The sequence below is a fragment of the Nothoprocta perdicaria genome, unplaced genomic scaffold (assembly GCF_003342845.1).
Source record: "Nothoprocta perdicaria isolate Ctin4 unplaced genomic scaffold, notPer1 scaffold_192, whole genome shotgun sequence".
Classification (NCBI taxonomy): domain Eukaryota; kingdom Metazoa; phylum Chordata; class Aves; order Tinamiformes; family Tinamidae; genus Nothoprocta; species Nothoprocta perdicaria.
In genome coordinates, this window is record NW_020455116.1 from 968,911 (window position 1) to 984,415 (window position 15,505).

Here is a 15,505-nt window from a genome sequence, read left to right on the forward strand (position 1 = left end):
ATAGCGTACAAAACTTTTTTCTCCCTTCTTCTGTTTCCCTGCTCCTCTTAGAAGAGCAAGTCAGTGGTGTAGGGGCCTGAGTTCAACAGGAAAAAGCTCAGGTGTCCATTTTAAGTACAAATCAATTGGCTGGGCTTGGCCTGTGAGGCTTAAACTTCTGCCTCTAGAAAGTGAACATTTTAAAAATATCCCCTTTTAATAGTTTTTTGTAAGTTTATTTTTGATGCTGCAGAAGTCTCAGGGAGGGCTTCCTTCAGGGAGAGCTGAATCAGGTTTTGGATGTTTAAGGAGCAGTTAGAGCTGGTAGAATAATTGGGTACTTGTTTTACATGTTTGTCTCATTTGACTGTGTTCTATCTCCTACATGTCCAATATCTGAGTAGTGGTCAACTCCCAGGCTTTATTTTCACAGTAGTATGTTTTATAAAGAAAAGTATGTTCCAATATAATCCCTGCTTTATAAAGGGGCAATAAGAAATCAAGATTAAAGATTTAAGAGTTACTCCAAAAGAGAGCTGAAGGATGAGATTCACAAAAGTTCTTGCTGAGATCTGCATACTTACAAAAATCTCTTCCTAAATAATTTTACCTGACATTCTGAGACAGAAGAGCAAATTTAATCCAATTCAAGTAAACAAGAAATGTGAAAACAGGAGCCTTACTGTTATATTAGGTAACTATTGTTGGCTTTAAAAAAACTTGCCAGGCTGTTGGTCTTGTCAAGAGATGCTGTCATTGAAAGAGCAAATGTTGACAATGGTGGGGGCAGATTTTTGAAGATATTCAGGACAAATTCAGGAGAGAGTACTGATATACCTGTGATAGACTTAATGTTCCTTCCAGTCATACTTTGAAGGGTGAGTTGTCTTGCCCTAGGCTAAAGGCTCCAAGGAGGATCTGACAGGGTTTCTTCTCTGGGGATCAGAGAGAGGGTAGGAGAAAAGAGCAAAAAAGCAACGTTGGTACTTTTGTTGGGCACTTTTGTGTAGCTAAATGGCTGTACATTATGTATAGACTTAAAAGAGGAAAATAAATACACAGCAAGGATATTAACCCAATTGCCTACAAAGGGAAACACTCTGGGAAATAGAGCTAGTGCTTGTTTTGGGTCTGGTGCATATTTTGTTTATTTTCCTTGCTGCATCAACAGGATTCTGGCATTGTTTCACCTTCTTTTTGAAAAACATTCCCCTATCTACATAGAGCAACAGGCTTAGCTTGCAAGCATTAAAAGCTAAAGGTTATTTAGGAGTGATCATTTTGAATGGCAGTTCCTACAGGGTTTGATAGTGTAGCAAGAAACCCAGTAAATGTTCTCTTTATGCTACAGAGACTTTTTTTTTCCCTGGCAAGAGAGGTATAATTTGCAAAGTGAATCTAACCCTGGGCTGAGACTGTTACTTCCTCGTGCATTCTCTAGAGCACTTGACAAAAGCTCAGTGATGCCAATTTAACAACCTGATTGTGCAAAGCAGCCCGAGTTTAAGAAACAAGAGAAAACAACACACATCTTGGCCTGTGACATAATGTGAACTGCAATTGCTAGAAGTGCTCTAAGGACAAGACTGCACAGAATGTAAAGGCTTTCAGCACAGGAAAGATAGAGCAAGAAGTACTTGTCATCAAACATTGTTCTAAAGAGGCAATCTCAGTAGAGGCTGGGAATTTGCTTAAGGAACTGGAATGATTATTCCTACTGCATTAGAGAAAGATGTGTAGTAAGCACGATCAGATAGAGTCTTTGCTAGATGGAGTACAAGAACTTTATGTGCTGTGTGTAGATGAGCACAGCTTGTCACCAAGCTTGAGTTTGGCATCGGAAGGACCATATCGGGAACGTGTAGGTGTGTCTGGCTTTGCACAGGTTTGGCCTTGTTGCTAGTGTTTGGCAGAGACTCATGCCACTGGTCATTTCTGGTCACTAGGAATTTGTTCACTGACTGAAGCAGAGTTCACTCAGCCTCTCTTTGATTAATTTCTAAATAACACGTACATCAATTTTCAGGAAGGATGAAGTCATACAAGGTTTAATCAAGGAATCTGTCAAACTGTCTTCGTATATTTGAACACTTGTATAGACTTGTATATTTGAAAAGTAGATACATCTGGATTTAGGATTTGATAAAATACAAAGGAGGATCACTAATGAGTTTTAACTGCTTTAAAGGCATTCTTGGGGCTAACTTCTCAGGTTTAGCAGTCAAAACCCAGAAGAGGGTAACTGTTTTCAATATTGGATTTCTTCTAACAAGGTTGAGACTTCTTTCCTAGAAAGACAGCTCCTTGGCTGACCCATAAAGTTGCAGCACTGGGTGGAATTTTCTCTCCAGTTCTTCCCCTTGCCACCTTTTAAACCTGAATATCTTGATTACCCTCCAATTTGTTTCCTCTTTCCTCTTTCTGCATCAGCAGGTGATTTCCTCCTGGTGACAATATAAAACTGATGAAGTTTGGCCTACCTTGCTGGCTAGAATGGCAATTATGGAGCAGAAAGTCCAAATGTCTATTAAGCGTAAGACTGCCTTGTTAATGACTGCAATTTCCTATCGTAATTTTTTTCCAGAAGGCTTGAAAAAAAAAGGCAAATTACATACTAGCTGTCAAACGTTAGTTTATGAGCGTATGCTTCAGGTCATATTACTTCTATGAATCTTTTACAGCAGTTAGAGGCAAGTATGTGCCACTCCAAACATGAACTGCAGCATTCCTGCTGCCTCAGAGCTGCAGTTCTGCTGCTGCTCCACCTTACCCCTTCGCCAGCAGCCGGGGGATGCAGGCTGGACCATGGATCCAGGTGGCCGCTCGTTATTTCTTCTGACTCACAGCAAACGGGGGCTGCTGCCCACTGAGGCTTCCGTGAAGAACAGCTTGGGGATGGGCAAAGGGTATGTTTTAGCGTGTTGTCTACTCCCCTTTATGTAGCAGTGCCACATGAGTTATTTTTTCCATCAGTCTTTGAAATAGTGATAAAATTTGTTCATTGTTCCGACATGGAAAGCAGTCACTTTGGTCGGTCAGACGCCTGCACAACTTTGGAAGCTTTGGTCGCAGTGTAAAATTAAAGGTTCTGCAGAAACCCTCTTAGGGTACGAGGCAGCGAGACTGCTGTGCTGATCATAGTGCTGGTTTATGTGCGGAATAAAGAAATCGCCCCTTTGTCTGCAATAAAAGCAGCTTGTTTGAATGAGTTCCGAATAGGTGATATGTAATAATAAATCTTATATAGTGCAAGAGTAGACTTTTATAGAAGATAAACATTAGAATAGAGGGCAGGAATATAATACAATTTATTTAAAGCTGCTGCTCTTTCAAGGTTTGACTGTATTCTCCTCGTTAAGGCTCCCCAAATATTACACCCGTTAATCACAAACGCTGGCTTCAAGCCAGCAATTCTCTGTAAAACCTACTTTCCTCCTTAACTGCAAACTTGGAGTTACTGCACAGTGATAATATTTCACCGTGTCAATATAATAAACACAAGCAGACAGTAAGGTGAATCAGGAAAGATACCAGTCTTTTGATCTTAAACTTGCGCAACATTTTGCTGGCACTTTACCTCAATTCCTTCATTAAAATACTCACCTATTTAAAGTTACGCTCCATGCTCTGCAGTGTTGGAGTGCCAACATGATCTTTATGTTACAGGATCCAGGCAGTGAACGACTTGGTAGAATATCATTAGAAGACTTTTAAGATTCATTCTTTCTTTTTATATATGTGTATGTTTTTCGTGTTTTCTGTACTCCTTTGAAAATGATTTTAGTAAAACAGTCCTCCACATTGTGCACAAAAAAAAAGAAAAAATGATTTTGAAATTTATTGTTTTATTTTGTTTTGAAATGAATGTCTACCATATAGCTGTGTGAAACAAGTGGAGTCTTTCGCCATTTTAGTTGATTGTGGAATCTATATGGTATAGATAGGCATGTATATGTTGAAAAAGCTAAAACTTGCGCCTGCTGGAGCAAAAGCGGATTGGATAGAGGAGTGGCCCAGGGTGTGTCTGTACTGCTGGATGCAGGACCCCAGAGAGCTATTGCTACCCTTAGGCCAGTGTGCCGGGCTGGCTTGTGTCACACTCTGAAGGTCGAACTCCCTGCAGACGGGATAAGCTTAGCCACGCTGCACAGAATTTGGTGCAGATTTCTGCTCTGCCTCGTATTACCATAACCGTAAGTCATATCTGTGTGTGTTTCCAGTTTAAAAGATGTGAAATTATTTTAGATTTGTATTGCACCTTCTCAGAGTGGTTTTTTTTTCGCCATGAAATTGAGGGTGTTTCTTGCACGGCCTAAGCTGTGAGATGGGTGCGTAAGCGGCAAAACCTTCTGTGAGAAGGTTATAGGACTGTGAAAGGAGCCACAGCTGGTGAGTGTGTCTGCACCCAGTACTGGTTTGTAGTGGTTTCTGGGATAAATATCTCCCACATTGCGCTCGGCGTTGTTTTTGAGAGAGCTAGTTGAGGTGGTCCAAAGCAGGGTGTTAAAGTAACATGGCTAATCAGGAGTGCAGCACTTGAGCCCACCCTGAGGTGTTACAAGCAGACAACCCATGGTAAAAGCAGAGATTAGGGGAGATCTGAGAAAATCCGCTGAGCTAACTAAGCAGGAAGTGGAGAAAGGAGGCATTTCCCTGGCTGTGGAGTTTGCTGCAGCCAGGAGGCCGCTGAAACCTCCTTGACGACTGCAAACAAGGGTATGGGGTGTCAAACCCTGCCCTAATGCAGGGAGCACGGCAGAGACTGTTAGGCACTCTGTCCTGTTTTATCTCAACCGGAGGGTTTTTTTTTTCTATTTGAAAAAAAATTGTAAAGGCCTGGTTTTCAAGGTATAAAGCCCTTTTGATGTTTTTAGTATGCTTCCTCTAAGGACGAAGTGCCGGTTAATTCATATTAGAACTCTGCCCAGGCTAGAGATCACTAATACGAGATACCCCAAATCATGGTTATAGGAGCTTGGGGGGAAATTACTTAGGACTAGTCTTGATAGCATGCAACTTTATTCCTGTTGCTGCAGACTGGCTTGAAGGCTTGTTCAGACACACAGATCATGAGTAGCTGTAGCACTTAGTGGTATGAGAAGATGGTGAGTCTGAAATGTCCCTGTCAATTTTCTGTACTAAGTCTGACTTCTGAGCGTGATTTAATTGAAATAAGTAGCAAACTCTCTTCTTTCCACAAAGGGAACATATTCAGATATTTTGTATGCACAGTAAGAATGCTACAAAATGATCAACAATTTGTTGTGACTGCATTTAACTGTGAGGAACAAATAAATCAAACAGGCACCTAGGGAATTTCCTTAAAAAGAAAGCCACTGAGATACTTAGAGGTATGAGGTTGTCATTCACTAGGTGCAGATTAATTGTTGTGCCTGCAACCTTATGGAATACATTCCAAATCATAAAACCGTGAAATAAATTAATATAAATATATAATCTGCTTATTCCATAAGAATCTCATCTTGATTATACTATTCTGTAAACTAGAATTTTATGATACAATTTCATTTTAACATGTATGTATCCCGAGTAAAGTCGTTGTCCTAACTGGAATGACTGCACGTGTGACTTTTCAAAGGTGATTAGTATCTGCAGACATACAGCTCCATTCAAGACTAAAGTGTATAACATGGTGAAGTTGTTTCCTGAGCTTTGAGAAGTTCAAACCTTTGTTCTTCAATTGATGCAAAGAAGAATAAAAACGAGGCCATAGAGAGTAGCAAGAGCTGTCAATTGTTTTGCATCCCCTACTCTCCCTCTTGAAATTAAGTAGCAGCTGCTCTGCCCTCCTTCTCCAGCAGTGCACTTCCCCGGCAGTCCACGGAATGTATTAAAGGTTGTTTTAAAGGACAAAGAAGTGTAATCTGGAGAAGGTTTCCCTTGTGCGAGGAGTGCATCCTCCTCCCCTGCCCCAGAGCACTGTTGTTGAGAATCTTTGCTTTCTTGAGCCCGTTATCCCAACAGGAACTGCAGGGAATGTGTTTCTCCTGCTGGTTGTTCTGGTTTCTCCTGCAGGACGATGGATCACGGTAGTTACCACCTCAAGTGCTATTCAGAGTCCTCCTGGGCAGGCCAGTGCACCTACCTATTGTGGCTAGAATTGAGGTGCTGTATTTTTCTTCCTCTTTCTTCCCCTTCTTCCCCCCCCTTTCCTCTTCCCCTGTCTTTCAAGAATTTGGTGCTGCCATCTGAAACAAAGAAATCCCTACCTTGCGCTTTAAAGTTAACAGATAGCAAGTGCATTTATCTAATGTGCTTTTTTTAGCAGTGACTTGAAAATACAGTTTATTTTTCGTCTGTTATATGAAGTAATAGGACTCAGACATTCACTACAATAAAAGACATGGTATAGTCTTTGCTTTAGGGAAACTTGTCTATGATTCATAATATTCTGGCGAAGCTAATCTTGTGGTTACTTTATGGCATGAAGAATGAAAATGAGGTCTCGGGCTCCCTTGAATCTAGAATTCAGACAAACAATTTACACACTGGATGTTTTGCGTGTTATTGTATAGAGTTTGCTGAACTCGCTTAGGGTGTCTGCTGGCAAAAAAAAGCACAGAATCCACTTTGTTCTATGGATACCGAGCGCTGGCTTTGCTTCGCTGCCTTGTTTTGTGTAACTGTCACTTATCCTTCGTCCTTCCCTGCACAAATCCCTGTAAACATGTGGCAGGTGGGAGTGCAGCTGTGCAGCGGGAGCGGGACCCGGAGCCGGGAGCCAGTGGGGCAGTGGCACAGAGCAGAGCTCTGGCCGAAGGGCTCTGCCGGAGCCTCCTCGCCGAGCGTGAGGCTGCTCTCTAGCCAGGCTATGGAGAGTGGTCCTGCCTCTCATCTCGCCTTCCCTACTCTTTGCAGCATCATTCATGCTGTTTGCCAAGTTTTTGCTGCAGTCATAACAGATGAAATTACTGAAAATTAATGACACTGATATTCTGAAGAGGAAAAGAGTGGCTTCAAGGAAGTGCTGCTGGAGCATTTGTATGGTTTCTGGCAGAGTTCCCAGCACTAATTTTTATCCATAATATAACATTAGGTTTCACACAGTTTCAGCTTAAAACTTAAGTGGATCGACTTAAGAAGCTCACACAGAAATGGAAGTTATTTGAGTTTAAAATTCCAATTTTAGCATTTGTTGTTTCTCTGGAACGGCTTGAACTTTCTAAAACTCACAGCCTTTTGAAATGTATATTGTGGCAGGAGGAGCGAGGACAAGGAAGTCCCTTACGGGGCTTGTTACGCCCAAGTGGAACAAGGAGTGTTTGCCCTACTTGCTTGCTTGGAGTCAAGTAACTTTATTTTACCCTGAAGCACTAACTAACTCGGGAGTGTAGCAAAGGTTTAGCCTCTGTGGTGCTTTAGCATCTTCTGTTTCACTTGGGTAAGAGCTGCAGAGGGCAGTTCTGGTGCCTGACAAACTGAGCACGGTGAAGGAGACTTCAAATACCCCCAGGATATGGAGGTCGGTCTGTTTTTTAAACAGTCAGATAGGTTCATCTGTTTTTCAAGAGGTAAAGAGGAAGGTTTCTGTGCTTAAAACTAGGGATGACAAATCTCAGTTCACAGAACAGCGTTTTTTAATGCTAAAAAGTGATATTTTATACCACAAAGGATGATATTATATGTATGTGCATATACATATATACATATATACATATATACATATATACATATATACATATATACATATATACATATATACATATATACATATATACATATATACATATATATACACACACACAAAGATATTGTGCATTGTGTGTATATGCAGGTATGCATATGTGCTATGTGTGCATACATACACAACAGACTAGAAACTGGCTAGTAAAGGGCTCTTGCAGCCTGCAAAGAGTGCTGAAACTCGCACATGTTTCCCCGGCACATGTGCCTGAGCCTTCCATGTGTTCCCAGAAAGAGCGGAGAGATGAACTTCCGGAGGTTGGTGGTTTTTAGAGGACCCTCTTTAGGAGTTTTTTAAGGTTTCCTGCAGGAAAGTCTTAGCAATTTAGTAGGCAGTTTGACCTCTGCATTACCTCCCACTGTCATTTATTTTCTCGAAATCAGGAAGTCGTCCTTGGATGAAATTCTTGGAAGCAAGATTTGTCATCATGGTACCAGGAGTGGTTTAATATAGAGGTTGTGGATGCATGCCAGTTTGTGAATAAGGCTGCACATAGAGGGCGTATCTCTGCTGTTCAGCTAAAGGCATCTTGTGCAAATGACAGATGTGGAGAGTTTTTCTCTCCACAGTTAGTGGAGGCAGGCCAAATCACTCCGATTCACCTTGGATCCTGGGAATCTAAGCTAAGCTTGGGCACATCGGCACGTCCCACCAACAAACCTTGCAGCTGGCATTTACAGCAGAGTCTACCTGAGGCCCTCCAGAATGGTGTTTGGGCCTGTGCAAGTAATCCCAAATGCATCAGTGAAACTGAGTTCTTGCATGAGGGACCCAGTCCAGTATCCATGGAAAAATAGCGTGGATGGCATCGTATTTAGGCCTTGACTTTCTGAATATCGGTGCTAGCAAATTAAGATGCTTAGTAGCCTGTGCAAAAAGCTAGTGCTAAACTGTCTATGCCTTTTTATTTTGTAATAGCCATATTTTGCAGACAAGAAGCATCAATCTTTGGAAAAAATATGTGATAAAATTTCATTCAGTTGTGTTAGATACACTTCTTAGCTTTGCTACTGACTAGTCTTCTAGCTCAGGTCAGGTTGCTTCATTTTCTTATGTAATTATCCACTTCCTTTTTCTGTTCATCTCTTTGGACTGTAGACTTTCCATGGCTGCTGGGATTATTGCAGGTGACACAGGGCTCCTGACGCACCTTCTTAGTCCATGTAATTGATTGTTGATTAAACACACCTTAATGTCAGTAAAAGGAACCAATTTTGTCCCATTTCTGAAGCATATTGGACCTAAAGACAAATGGAATACCAAGAGGCAGACTTCTTCAAAAAGAGCAAAGCTACTTCCTCAGTTTGGCCAAAAAACAAAACATAAATAGCTATGCAACTTGCTAAATAACTTAAGCCTAAATAACTTGAAACTATGGCAAGTATACATGCCTAAAGATATGTTTGTTTTAAGCTACATATTTATGCAACACTTCAACACTACAGCGAGTCCATTTGCCTCTTTCTATTATCTGCACAGTGTGGGAAGAGACATTTATTAGAAGCTGTACAGTCTCTTTAACACCATCTCTTGAAGGGAAAAAATCAGTGGAAGGAAAAATCTCACTCTGTTTTATAACATTAAAAGTCTCCAGGAGCAATCTGAAATGCTTCGGTTAAAGATCCTTTTCATGAAATGAATGGCACAGCAGGGAAGAGTGGGTTAAAAATTGTGAATAATTTTGAAGTAAGGGAGTTGGAGTAGTCGGTGTCCCATCCTCCCTTTTGGGTTCCTGCTTAACATACTGCAGTTGATTTCAGTTTGCTCTCAGCAAGGAGGGTGATGTGATGGGGCAGCTCGAGATATAGAAAAGAAGAATGCTTTTTGCCCCTGGTTAGTCATGAGAGCTCCTAATGCTATATCATTCCAATAGCTGCTTGTATGTAGGCAGTAAGTGTACTATAGAGCCACTTTGGTTATTAATCATTTGCTGGAGCCAAGACACTGCTCCAGCATGAGCTATTCAGAGGCATATACTGCATAATATTTATTCTAATAAATCAATCTGTGCCACATACCCTAAGGGATCCCAAACTATTGGGTGTCATCCAAAAGATTCTAAGTGAGACTTCTTACAAATCCACTGACAGCTGAGAAATAGAGAAAAAAATATTTTTGACAAATATGCGAGGCAGATAAAGAGAGAAGATTTATTATGTTGGCAAAGCATGGTGCTGTGTGTGCTCATGAAAGGAATCCGTTTTCATTTAACATGTTTTTATGTCTGTGATGGGCTAGGGCAAGGGAAAGCATATTTGGGTTTCAAATTGTATCAGGCAAAAAAACATTCAGTCATTTGATTTACTGCGCAGAGAAATGTGCCATGACAGAATTGGACATCTATTGGAGTAAACAATTATGAGTAAATATGGCAAACAGCAAGGAATAGCATAAGGTTGAAACAAAAGTGCAGTGTGCTTGCATAGGCCAAGGTTTGGTCTTTTTCCTATTTGGGAAGAGGAGGAGAGGAAGGTGCTGGGACAAGTAAATTGGTTAAACTTTTTTTTGTTCTTATCTATTTAATTCCCTTCTACTCACAAGCACACATGCAAATGGGGCTAAAAGATTACTTTTAAAACTGCGAAGTCACTCATTTATAAGAAGTCAGGAAATGCCACAATTAGTTTCCCATATACCTTAATCCTTGTTTCTTATTTAGGCTGTCTATGAAATGGCCTTTTAAGATATGGTCACATACTCCATTTTTCCCTCATCTCTTCATCCAGATCTTCATTTATGCCCCTGCTCTTCACCTTCTTTCCACCTTGGCTGCCAGCCTGTGGCTTTCCTGTGAGCCTCTCCCTGAACTGTTAGCCTCTCTGGTGCGTCCGTCTTCCTTTCCACATCTCTCTGCCCAAGTACTTCCTTCAACCTGCCCTCGTTTTTGGAAGTGTTTCCCTGGTCACAGGGGACTCAATTTGTGTCTCGGTTTGTGTCTACCTCCTCCTCATCTAGGCTCAGCACCCCCAGCAGCTCGTTCTGCTCTCCCTGTTGTGCCTTCTGCCAGCTAACCCCAAGGTTCCCCTCTCTACTCATTGGTTCCTAGTTTGAGCCTCCCTGCCCCATGAAGACAGGGCTAAATTTAGCCCAATTTGTGGACATTTTCACAGAATCGGCAAAGAGCACATACCTGGTGTACTCGCCATTTCCTTGCCCACTTTCTTTCCAAGTTTCTCCCGTGAGAACAAAGCTCCTGGAAGCTCTCCAGCTTTTCACAAATGTGGGAAGTGTTGGGTGAATGGGATGGCTAAGGTGCTGCCAGCTCTGCCTGTCGCAGCATTTTTTAGCGTGCCTCCCTTTGGCAGCCCTCCATAGATCTATATTGCAAGGAGATCCAAACACAGAGATTTTGACTCAGCAGGTTCAGTGGGGTGTTTTATGATACAGAACCCAGCACATGCAGTGTACCTTTACCCCCTAGTCTGAATGCAGGCCAGGCCACCTTAATTCACTCTCTGCTACTTAATTCACTTGTCTTTTTGCAATCTCAACCTCAGTTCTGATTTTAAAGGTTTTGTTTCCTTTTACTATGTTGGTATTCAGCACATCCACGTTAAAAAAGACATAAACAACATTGCCTGTAACAAGATTTGCCTGACATTTTCTTTCATAAAATTTGTTTCTAGTTTCTTAGAATTCTTCTGCATTTAAACTGTTGAGACTGAAAATGTCAATGCCCCAAGAATTATTCTGGTTATTTTTAGTCAAGGTAGTTTAGTTGCTTAAAAGACTAGGGAAAAGGAGGAGGGCTGTGTAAAGTGTATGTATCCCTCTTTTTTCCTGAAGAGCTGGAACACCCTGTACTTTGGGAGAGGAGAACAGGAAAGAAGGGTCCTTGTGGCTGGGATATGTCCGTGCTTTTTGCATGAGATTCGTCGAGCTGTGTCCAGTAGAGACCGCAGCTGCTCAGATCACCAGCGGCCACTTGCTGCAGCCCGTGCTGGTGCGCACGTGTGGAACAGGCCGTACACACGCACGCCTCGCCCCAGAGCAGGGAATCTCTGCAGGGCCAGATTGCGCAGGCCTTTCCCTGGCACGGATGTTACTTCCCACTAGTTGCAGTCTCACTTGCTGCTAGAAGTTAATACACAGCGTTGTTGCATGTGTGCAGCAGCAGCAGCAGTTCACCTGTTCCAGCCCTTGCCCTGGCCTCCCCTCCTTGGCTGCGACGCGCTGCCTCTTTATCATGCTGGTGAGTGTCTAAAATGTTGTCCCATCCTTATTTTGGAAAACAGATGCATTTGGTTATCCCATTTGCAGTGCAATCCCAAAGCTGCCATGACTGTTGTGAGCAAAACTGTGTCGCCTTATGCTCACCTGCTAGATGTGTGGGGACAGCACTTGCGTGACGAGCTCTGCCGCTTCACAGAACTGAGGCACTGGGTTAGGGACTCTGTGGCCTGGACTGTCACTGCTTTTTCAGATGGTGCCCAGGCAACGGGGAGGAAATTGCTTGTGTCGGAGGTAGACAGGTGAAGAATGAGCTACTTGAAAAGGTACAGGGTCTGTGAAAAAACAGCTGAGAAAAAATATTTCCCCTGGACTTCTTGGAATGGCTAAGGAAGAATAAAATGTCATCCAGTGAGATATCACCAGCAGCACAGGGACCTCAGACTGGAGACATAATTTTAGCTTTCCTATTCTTGAGCGCTTGAATCTGGAATCTTTTTATATAATAAATATTTTTGATGAAATTCTTCTTGCAGCCGTTCTGAGCTACCAATATTTTGGGGGCAAAAGATAAGCAAAATTCAGTGAGAATGAAACTAGATTCACACAAGACGACTGCCTCAGATTGATGTAGGAATCACTGGACATTTGAGTGTATTTCATAAACCTTTTAGTCAGGTCTCGTATATCAAAGTATGTAATTGCAGTTTGACATGTGACCAGGTTCATTAAAGCAAGAGATTCATTTGCTGCAGTGAAAATATGAGCAGCAGCTTTTGCTGAGTTCCCGTTCTCTTTTGGATTCTCATATCTCACTGGCTCCTCTTTCTCCAGATATTCCTACCATTAGTTTTTAATCCACCAGACGAGTTTGCTTTTTGTAGCCACATAATCTAATGTGAAAGGCACCATAGAGATTTTCAATTAGCTGTTGTAGGGAACCTCCTCTCTGAAAGCAGTTCTAAAGTCTCATATTAGAGCTAAAATCCTCCAGCAAAAATACCAGTTTGTTTTGGGAGCCCTTTTTGTGGCAGGCACTTTTCTTTGTGCGACTCATTGTATATAATTTGAGCATTGCTTTGAAAAATAGCCATATGGTGTCAATAATAAGTCTTTAGAAGCTCTTGCTTATCCTCTGAATATACATCAATAGCACCTAATTAAATATATCTATCTATATATAAATATACACAAAATCTATACAAATTAAGCATCTTGAGCTAGTTATTTTGGTATTAACATCTTACCTAATTAAGGACTCCTCAAAGATACCATGAAGGAAGGAGAGGATTTTCCCTACCCTCGGCCTTCTCTCCTGTGTCACATTTGGCAGTGGTACAGCATGGTGCACATACCACTGCACAGCATATTGATAGTTTCACTCTCTGTATTGCTCCCTGCTTTTGTTCTCAGCTGGGCTCATGGCAAAAACTTCCAGCTCCTTGCACACCCTTACAGAGGAGGTAGAATGGAGGTTGCACACGATTCCTCCTCCTCCTCTTGCCTCGGGTGTGAGGAAACTAAGTAAGTGTTGCACTGCAGTATTAAACTGCATCCCAGCTGCTGTATGATCAAGTGATGACAATGACCAATTCATCTTTGTGCTTGTTCCAGGTGTATTTTATATCCTGGCAGAGAAAATGCTGGCTGTAGCACAGGACTTGGCCTTGACCTCCTCTCTAGATGTTTAAAGAGCACTTTGATCTCTCTTGTTACAGGGTAAGCAAATGTCACCTGTGCCTGCCTTGACAAGGCATTAGATTTCAAACGTGTCATCACCTGGACCTGCCCGTTGTGGATCTCAGAGCCAGCTGCACAGCTCTGCAGCTCGCAGAGTAACAACCCTCGCTTTCCCCCGTCAGTTCCTCAGGGCTCAACTTGCTGCCTTGACTGCTTGGAGAATAGGAAGCTCCCCAGCCTTTTTACTTCCCCAAACATCCTGACTTCGCTCCCCCATGCCCTTGCCTTTAATACTTGTCAGCAGCTATTGCCTAGATGGAAAAAGAAATCTATAACCATTGAATTAAAACTCACTGGTTCTCTCTCTGGCTTAGCACAACAGTCCTTTCCCTGCCATGTCCTTACAGGACTCGCTCCTTTTTCTTTTCTTTTCTTTTCTTTCTTTCTAATGTCCTCTCAAAGGAGTGACTTACAGCGTTGTGTATCAGCAACATCCTTCATCTCTCTCTAATAAGATAGGCTTGATCCTACTGGAGCTGATTTTTGCTGTACACTGATACCTATTCTAAAAATTGCAATTAGGTACATAGACACTTCCATACACCACACATACTGCCTTTCCCCCCCTGCCCCCCCATAGGCAGCCATTATTATTCTAGCGAGCTTTTTGGAAAATCATTTGGATGCAAAGGCAGGAAAATAAAACCTAAATAATAAGTAGATTTGGCAACTTTTACAGCCCTGCATAAATCTGCTCCACTGTTGGTATTGCAGCACAGACTAAAATGGCTGCTTAGAGGATGACTGGATGCCGCTTGTATTTCATTGATGCGCCTGCTTCGCTTCCAGGCATGTGCCTGGGAGACAAAGCGCTGTCTAAACCACCCCGACATCTTTTACAGTTTCCATAAACACCAAAAAGTGAGTGTTTGATGCCAGTAAGGTCAGGACAGTACCAAGCAACCACTTCCCTCACTGGTTTTCTTTTACCAGAGTGCAAACACTGCTTGGTGGTGATGGGAGTGTAACTAGCTGCAGAGGCCCTTGCCATTGTGGCATTATCACATATAGAATTGTATTGATATTTTCAAGGAATGGATTAAGTAAAAAAAAAAATACAGGAAATGCCAAGAGGCAGCAAAGCCTGATTTTGTACTTTTTTATCAGACATTTGTAAAACCTCAAAAGCTGATGTTTTTTTCTGGTGGTAGTGTTTTTGGAGGAGCTTAGTCGTTTTTAAAACAAAGTCTCAGAAAACATCTAAATGACTACAGAAGCTATACTAAAAGATATATTTATGTTATTTTCCACAGCCACTTATTTTCTGCAGAAAAAGGAATTATTCTCTAATCGTTTTTTCCAAACTCCTAGTATTTGTTGGCATGTTTTAAAATATTTTGTTCCTGGAATAGTGAGTTGTACAGAAGAACAAGAAGTGCAGCATTGTAATATGACATTTTAAAATCTTTCTAACTTCGTCTGTTGGCTGCATTATCCTAGGGAAGCTGAATTTCTCTGCCGTTGAATTTATTCCTTACCCCAGGCAAGGTGCCTGCTTTTGTAGGCCACTATTTTTCAGGTAGAACTATAGTTAAGATAATATTTCCCTATTTTACAGAATGTTGTTAGGATAAATCTGTAAGTGCTTTGTGTTCAGGCCATCATTTATTCTACACACTGATAAAACAACAGGCTATAACATAATGACGGTTTGTCGGGAAGCATTAGCACGGAGAAGCAGCGCTGGCCGCAGGAATCTTGGGAAATTCTCCCTTTTGTGTACCTGACAAACTGGTCAGCTTGGACAACTGGTCTTTGCTGTGTGCATATCCAGCCCACCTGAAACCAAATATTCCTTTGCTCATGTTCTCTTAGTAGTCTTTATCCTTGTATTAGTTCAAGGATGCAAGAGAGATTTACAGCTTTTCGTTAGAACGTATGAATATTAACTGCCTTGCCATTTTTCGCTGT